This window comes from Oncorhynchus nerka, linkage group LG7, assembly GCF_034236695.1.
Source record: "Oncorhynchus nerka isolate Pitt River linkage group LG7, Oner_Uvic_2.0, whole genome shotgun sequence".
Lineage (NCBI taxonomy): Eukaryota > Metazoa > Chordata > Actinopteri > Salmoniformes > Salmonidae > Oncorhynchus > Oncorhynchus nerka.
The window spans coordinates 53,616,374-53,625,431 of NC_088402.1; positions in this window are offsets into that span (position 1 = coordinate 53,616,374).

The following is a 9,058-nucleotide window of genomic DNA, read 5'->3' on the forward strand; positions in this document are numbered from 1 at the left end:
CCATTGCTGACAAGTGTATAAAATTGAGCACACAGCCATGCAATCTCCATAGACAAAACTTTGGCAGTAGAATGGCCTTACTGAAGAGCTAAGTGCCTATCAACTTGGCACAGTCCAACAAGTCAATTCATCACATTTCTGCCCTGCAAGAGCTGCCCCAGTCAACTGTCAGTGCTGTTATTGTGAAGTGGAAACATCTAGTGGTAACAACAGGTCAGCCACGAAGCGGTAGTCCACACAAGCTCACAGAACGGGACCGCCGAGTGCTGAAGCGCGTAGCTCGTAAAAATTGTCTGTCCTCGGTTGCAACACTCACTTCCGAGTTCCAAACTGCCTCTGGAAGCAATGTCAGTGCAAGAGCTGTTCATCATGAGCTTAATGAAATGGGTTTCCATGACCGAGCAGCCGCACAGAAGCCTAAGATCACCATGCACAATGCCAAGCGGCGGCTGGAGTGGTGTAAAGCTTGTCGCCATTAGACACTGGTGCACTGGAAACGCATTATCTGGAGTGATGAATCACGCTTCACCATCAACCAGATGGTGTCCAACTGACAAATCTGGGTTAGGCGGATGCTAGCAGAACTCTACCTGCCTCAATGCATAGTGCCAAGTAAAGTTTGGTGGAGGAGGAATAAAAGGGTCTGGGGATGTTTTTGATGGTCCGTCCTAGGCCACTTAGTTCCAGTGATGTTCCTTCCACCTTCTAGACAATTCTGTGCTTCCAACTTTGTGGCAACAGTTTGGGGAAGACCCTTTCCTGTTTCAGCATGACAATGCCCCCGTGCACATAGCGAGGTCCATACAGAAATGGAGTTTGCCAAAAGGCAGTAGTGGCAGCATGTTCACCAAAAAGTCCCTGCCACTGAAAAACATCCCCACAGCATTATGCTGCCACCACCATGCTTCATCGTAGGGATGGTACCAGGTTTCCTCCAGACTTGACGCTTGGCATTGAGGCCAAAGATTTCCATCTTGATTTCAACAGACCAGAGGACCTTGTTTCTCATGGTCTGAGAGAAACCTGGTACCATCCCTGAAGGACTCTCAGACCATGAGAAACAAGGTCCTCTGGTCTGTTGAAATCAAGATGGAAATCTTTGGCCTCAATGCCAAGCGTCAAGTCTGGAGGAAACCTGATACCATCCCTACGATGAAGCATGCTGTGGGGATGTTTTTCAGTGGCAGGGACTTTTTGGTGAACATGCTGCCACTACTGCTTTCTGCGCTCAAAATAACGTTTTTCTGCAGAGAAGACATAAAGTAATTATCTAAAGAGGGTGAATCTTCATTGCACAAACAAGAGAGAGCGCCTCAATCTGGTCCAGGCAGATTTGTTTTCTTCATTCTTTTGCAGGCCATCAAATCATTTGGCCAGGTAAACATTTATTTGAACGTGCATTTTTTACTAGGGGTCCTGAATGCTCCGGGTATTGCTGACTAAAATGAAGAAGATAAACTGAAATATTTATAAATAATAAGTGCAAACAGTCCAACTTCCCGCCACTAGTTACAACTTGATTAAGCAGACTGCCTGTAGATCTCTAGAGCAAAGCCTTTACATACACCACTTTCTCAATAAACTTCCTCAATATTTATTTCACACGAGTAGGAAGCCCAGCCGTGAGGCCGGGCATCAAAAAATTGGTTGATAAAGATTGAATGAACCGGCTCGCAAACACATTCAATTCATTACAAGTCCCGGTGACGTTTTATAAAGAAATATCACCCAAACTGTAAATCCCGCAAATCACAGTTTTATTACATTGAAATGAAAATAATCCCACATTCGTAGTGGAAACATATTGCAGTATTATTATTGTATCTAAACATTTAGTAGCCTATAACTCCGCACGAAATGCATGCTGGGGATTATTACAACCACTTCCTAATTTCTCAATCTACGTATAGAGAGAGTGCCATATGCCATACACCACTACTTTTATTTAATCGAATTATACATGGAAATAATATTATAGCTATTAGTAAAAGGCATAGTCAAAAAGGAAAACAAATTAATTGAAACGTCTTACGTCTGTATTTCACTGATCCCACCGTGTAACACACTCACACGCATGCGTAGTACAGCTAACATCTCCACCACATCCCCATAGTGCAGTCCTCAAACAAAGCCTACGTTTTCTAAACTGTGTAGACATCTTCATTAGGTCTGAACTTTAAGCATTTGTGTATAATGCATCATTCTGTGTATAGTAATTTACTCAACTGCAACATGCAAAATCGATTAGCTCCACTCTTTTGATATAATAAAAAAAAATCCTAGCGACATGCTGTGGTCATACTAAGTACTACACACCATGATAGCCCATGAAACCCACAGCGTGTAAGGTGGTCGTGGACTGGCCTAAACCATTTATATAGTAGATGGGCTTGATGCTATCATAAGTACATTGAACCATCAAATTATGTGAATCTTGGGTGTCCTTAAAATGGGCCCGTGGACTGTGACAGTGTGAATGATAATGGACTAGTTAAGACAAAAGCCCATGTGCCTAATGGGGCTCCCTCTCAGGGCCCTCACGGTTAATTATTAGGGGCCTAGCTACACGTGAAACACGAATACACCAATGCAGTCATTTGAGTCCTATCACTTTCTATAGTTTTTAAACATGAAGGCCTAAAGCGGAAAAACAATATGTTAGGCTTGTAGGCCTACAGCTAGAGCTGCTACTACGTCTAATTAGCAAAACAACAACAATTAAACAAGCCAACAGTAAACATGTTGTCCCCCACGAATGATGTAGCGCCCCTCTTTGGGCCAATCAGTGTAATTTTGTAAAGGATGGATCTTTTGGAGATCATTACAGCCTAAATTACGTTCTTTTCATCATCGCTATACAATCCAGGCGGATTTCTGCGACAGTTTCGCTGTTTAAACAAGTTTTGTTAAGCTAATAAAACGAAAAACATGAATTCAAACTACTTTTGGGTACCTTGTTAACATTACAACATGAAGTCCATGTCATAAACATTTCTACGTTTCAGAAATGGCAAAGAATGTGTAAACTAATTTGACACAGTAAAGTTACTAACCCTACAGATCAGGAAGTCAGCTAATTTCCACTCCATTCATATGCAAATCCTTTTGATTCATACACTGGTTTGTCTGGCTGTCATGTTTTTATTTAACCTGCCCTTCCCTTATCAACACTGAAATAATATCATTTCAGTTGTCCTCTATTATAATATTATAATATAATACCAAGTCCTTTAAAAGTGACCAGTTCTTCCACACTGGTATCAGTCCCACATAGATAACTATTAGAAATTATGTTCTGACAGTCTGCCAGTAGTGAGGAATTCTTCTTCCGTTCCACTGGTTGCACTTCACTGGTGATCTTGCATTGTTTCAGGTACAGTCCTTGAATCGAAGGATATTGCTGCAGCCTCATACGATAGATTCTCATAACCTGTAACAAAGGAAAGAAAAAGTGAAAGTAACATGTCCTGGTTTCAAAAGAAATTGATATTTCACATAGATTTCCCTAAGTAAGCATGTCCCAATTTTCAGGATAACGTTGGACATTTCACCTAGACATCCCTAATATGACGACTGCGGTATACAACATCGAAGCTTATCAGGTTCTGATCATCTTATTATGCTTCTTCACCCGAGATAGGCCCCCGATTGCTAATCAATCAGTTCTTTATTCTCCAGGCTCAGCTTTGTCATCACAATGGACAACCTTGCAACGAGTGACATGTATCCATCGTGATTTTACCTGGATTTTTACTGCTGACCTCGTTAGAAGCAAAACTTGATAAGGACCTTCCCATTTTGGCCCTAATGCGTCTGTCACATATTCCTTTACCATCACCCACTGTCCTGGTACTACGTGAGTTATTCCCCACACCTCTTTAACTTGTCTGTCTGCTCCCCTTACTGCATTAGAGAGTTGTATGCAATAGTTAAGCATTGTGTCACTCATGAAGTGAACGTCTGCTTCCTCAAGCCTAACGTGCCTGGTAGTGACACGAGTCGAACTGTGACGACGTCAAACGGACAGTAACCCTGTGGCTTTGTTATGTGTTGCCCGTATGTATACTACATAATACCGTAGGCAATGCATGTGGTCATGCCATATCCCTTCTTGATGCATCTTTGAAAGTCTCTCTTTCAAAACCCCATTTGTGTGTTCTACCTGTCCACTCGATTGAGGATGATAAGGGCAGTGTAGATGCCAGTCTATGTTCAGAAGACGAGCTACCTCCTGACAAACCTTTCCTGTGAAATGAGTGCCTTGGACGGAATCTAATTGTTCCCGGTTGGGAATTATTTCTCGAATCAGAATTTTAGCTGTGTGTTGTGCAGTGCATTTCTTAGCGTAGATTAGGTTTCAAGCCATCGTGAGAAACTATCAACAATGACCAGCATATCTTCATGTCTTTTACATTTGGGCAGTGTGATATAATCCAGCTGTAGATGTCTGAAGGGTCCTGGTGGGGCAGGCGCTCGTCGTGTTTTGTACTTCCACTCGTCCTTTGGTGTTGTTTTCCATACAAATGTTGTAATTCGCCACAACAGCCTCAGCCTCTTTCCGCACATCAGGATTCCACCATTTGCCCACAAAACGATAAACTATCCCAAAGAGTGGATCTATGTCACCAAGTAGAGTAAGAGTGCATTTGGCACTACACATCTCAGGTTGTATTTCCACACACCTTCTTGACTGAGTTTGCATCCTGCAGCCATCCATTCCCACACTTCATCTTTTGGTGCACTGCTTTGCATATCTCTAATGTGTTGCAACGTATCCAAGGTGTATCTCCTCGTCAGTTTAGGTGACAGAGGTGTTCTCTTGGCAGCCGCCTTAGCAGCTCTGTCAGCCAAATCATTACCTTTTCTGTTATCTGTAAAGATTATTTCCATGTGCTTTCATTTTCAAAATTGCAACTTGTCCAGGTAACTGGAGAGCATTCAGTAGAGCCATCACCTCTGGTCCATTCTTCACAGGAGCTCCCAGTGATGTCATGAATCCTCTGTTTTTCCATATTTGTCCAAAATTATGGGTAACACCAAAAGCATATCTTGAGTCTGTGTAAATGTTGGCTGTTTTTTCCTTCAGCCTGTTTACATGCTTCTGTCAAAGCCACCAATTCCATCACCTGTGCTGATGTTCCTGCAGGTAACGTGCCTGTCACTATCACATTGTCCATTGTAGTAAATGCCCAGCCAGCCTGCCCCCCCCCCCACCCCTACACATTGCTTGAACCGTCTGTGTATAAGATAAGCTCAGGGTTTTCCAACAGATGACTTTTTATAAACTCATCAGAGAGCTGATTCAAAAACCAGCTGACAACAGTCGTGTTCAAGTAATGTGGTATCTGAAGGATGCTTCAGAATTGCTGGATTACTTGGTGTACCACGTTGTATGATGATGTTAGGAGCCTCCAATACAGTTGACCATTTGTTCCAACGACCGGCTGTGACCTGTGCAGCTCGATTCATTGTCAAAAGAGTATGAACAGGCCTCCCGGGTGGCGCAGTGGTTAAGGGCCCTGTACTGCAGCGCCAGCTGTGCCACCAGAGACTCTGGGTTCGCCCCCAGGCTCTGTCGTAACCGGCCGCGACCGGGAGGTCCATGGGGCGACGCACAATTGGCCTAGCGTCGTCCGGGTCAGGGAGGGCTTGGCTGGTAGGGATATCCTTGTCTCATCGCGCACCAGCGACTCCTGTGGCGGGCCGGGCGCAGTGCGCGCTAACCAAGGTTGCCAGCACGGTGTTTCCTCTGACACATTGGTGTGGCTTGCTTCAGGGTTGGATGCGCGCTGTGTTAGGAAGCAGTGCGGCTTGGTTGGGTTGTGTATCGGAGGACGCATGACTTTCAACCTTCGTCTCTCCCGAGCCCGTACAGGAGTTGTAGCGATGAAACAAGATAGTAGCTACTAAACAATTGGATACCACAAAATTGGGGAGAAAAAGGGGTAAAAAAAATATATATATAAAAAAAAAAAGAGCAGCATGTGGACACTTGATGTTGGTCAAGAACAAGCGATGCCACCATCGACACAGATGCATAGCTCTGAGACAGGGACCCCATCCCAACGCCACATCATCCAATTTCTCCGAATAGTAGCCTACAGGTTTCTGACAATCACCATGGTCCTGTGTCAACACTGAAGTCATGTAGCCATTTTCTTCAGCCACAAAGAGGGTGAATGGTTGGCCTGAGTCTGCAATGTCCAAAGCCGGTACTGATGACAAAGCTATTTTGAGCTTGCCAAAAACCTCTGTTCTTCCTTTGAAGGCAACAGTCTTTTGAACCTCCTTGAGGAGGTCGTTAATGGATTGTGCAATTTCAACAAAGGAGTCCACTCAGCATCTATTGTAATTGCACAAGCCCATGAAGGAGCGAAGTTCTTTAATAGTAGTGGGCTCTTTAGGCAGCTTGTATGGCAGCCATACGATTTTGTGTCATCAGTTGACCAAGGTAGATAACCTGCGATTGCATGAGTTGGGCCTTCTTAGGGCTAGCTTTATGGCCTTTGGCATGCAGGTGGTCTAACAGTGATTTTTAGATCCTTAGCGTGTGTTTCCTCATCTTCTGAAGCCAACAATATATCATCAACATATTGTATGACAACAGATGACATCTGAGGGAGAGCTTGGAGATGTCTCCGCAATGCCCGATGGTAAATCGAAGGACTATTAGGAAGGCCCATAGGAGTCCTAGTCCACTGATACCATTGACCATCCTCAGAAAAAGCAAGCCATGGACGGACCTCTGGATATAAGGGTACAGACCAGAACCCATTAGCCATATCAATGACTGAGAACACAGAGTGAGCAGGTGACAATGAGGAAAAAATTGTTGAGGTGTCAGCCACCAGCGGAGTGAGCTTGGAGATGGCTTAATTTGCATTCCTGTAGTCCACAGTCACTCGCCAGTCACCACTTGATTTTTTCACTGTCCATACTGGGCTATCGGAGGCAGAATGTGTATTTTCAACTATACCCATGTCCCATAGATCTTTAATCACTACTTTAGTAGTGGCCATAGCTTCCTTGCTAATGGAATATTGTTTTGTGCAAGGTGGGGCAACACCTGTCAAGCACACTGTGCTCCCATCCGGCTCCACAACACAGTAGAAGCCTCATTCAAGATTCTAAAGACAGTTAACATCTAGTGGAAGCCATAGGAAGTGCAACTTTATCCATATCCCACTGTGTATTCAATAGGGGCTAGGTTGAAAATCGACCAACCTCAGAATTCCCACTTCCTGTTTGGATTTCTTCTCAGGTTTTTGCCTGCCATGTGAGTTCTGTTATACTCACAGACATCATTCAATCATTCAGTTTTAGAAACTTCAGAGTGTTTTCTATCCAAATCTACTAATAATATGCATAATCTAGCTTTTGGGCCTGAGTAACAGGCAGTTTACTTTGGGCGCCTTATTATCCAAGCTACTTAATTCTGCCCCCCCAGTCCCAAAGAAGTTAATGGGTATTGCTTCCACCCACTTGGTAAAGTGATCGGTCGCCGGCAGACACCAGCTGTTGTCATTGCTGGATTTCGTGAAGGGTCCGATGAGGTTCACCCCTAACATTTAAAGTGTTAGCTGGAACTAAAGTTAGAAGATTACTTTTTATTCTTTATCCCATTGGAAACGACAGACTGTGGTCTATCTTGGATTTGTGATACACATCTTTGCCTATGCTTTCCGTCCAGTTAGCGGAACGAGATTGTGTGAAGATAACATACGGCGTCATGAAATACATCACGATGTGTACGGGCAACCGTCCAGTAGCGGAACGAGATTGCATAAAGATGACGTACGGCGTAATGAAATACATCACGATGTGTACGGGCACCCGTCCAGTAGCGGAACGAGATTGCATAAAGATGACGTACGGCGTAATGAAATACATCACGATGTGTACGGGCAACCGTCCAGTAGCGGAACGAGATTGCATAATGATGACGTACGGCGTCATGAAATACATCACGATGTGTACGGGCAACCGTCCAGTAGCGGAACGAGATTGCATAAAGATGCCGTACGGCGTAATGAAATATGTCACGATGTGTACGAGGCATGAGATTCATTTCAAGTGCAACGTTAATAACGGAGGTTTAATGATGCTCCTACGGAGGTTCTAACGATTAATTTAGCCTTAAACTGCTTTTGGGAAACCGGGCCCTGATCTGGTAAAAGTAGGACATATAAAAACACATTGTAAATCTTGCAAAAACAAATGTTGCAAATAAATTGGTCTATTTACTGGCCTGCTACACCAGATGAAAAGTTACGGTTAACAGGTAAAAAAAACTGTTTTCTAAACTCCCTAGTGTAGGGGCTAGCTTTTTAGACTATCATATACATTTAAAGCCTGAACGTTAACCACATGTGGTAAAAATTAAAAAAAGACGAGAGCAATTTAGATATTAAATGATCTCTCTGCCTCATCATGCTATTTCCACACACCATCACACACATACGACTATAGTCAGCAGCAACCAAAATGGCTACAGAAACCACATCCACACATACTGGCACTATATGCCTACTGTCTTTATATTCCACTGGGAGAGCGTTCTTATCATTGTGTCAGCCTCCCTGTGGCAGAACCAGGGGCAGAAGTCACCTCCCCGGGGATGAGTTCTAACGACCCAGGAGGTTTGGTGACAGATAGACAGTAGCAGAGCAACTCTTTATCTGTCTGATTTTCTCTTGAATGTATTACCAGTGTGATGAGAGGGTCTTTATGATTTCAATGGTCTCACATTCTGTCTACAGTTATATAGCCTACATGGAATATAATTAGCCTTCAAAATGTGTATTCTTTGACCATGGTCTATATTTACCATGGTCAAATTCAAAAGAAAGTCCGCTAATATGCAAATTCTGCAGGGTAGGTGGTTAGTGAAATGATGCTCATATACATATTTGTTCTAATTTGCTCTCATTGTACAAATGATGAGAAGCAAACAGACGTGTGAATGTATGACACAGAGAGAAAGAGAGAGAGAGAGAGAGAGAGAGAGAGGGGGTGTGTGAGGGAGAGCTAGAGAGCACAAATGAAATCACAGGGGCTG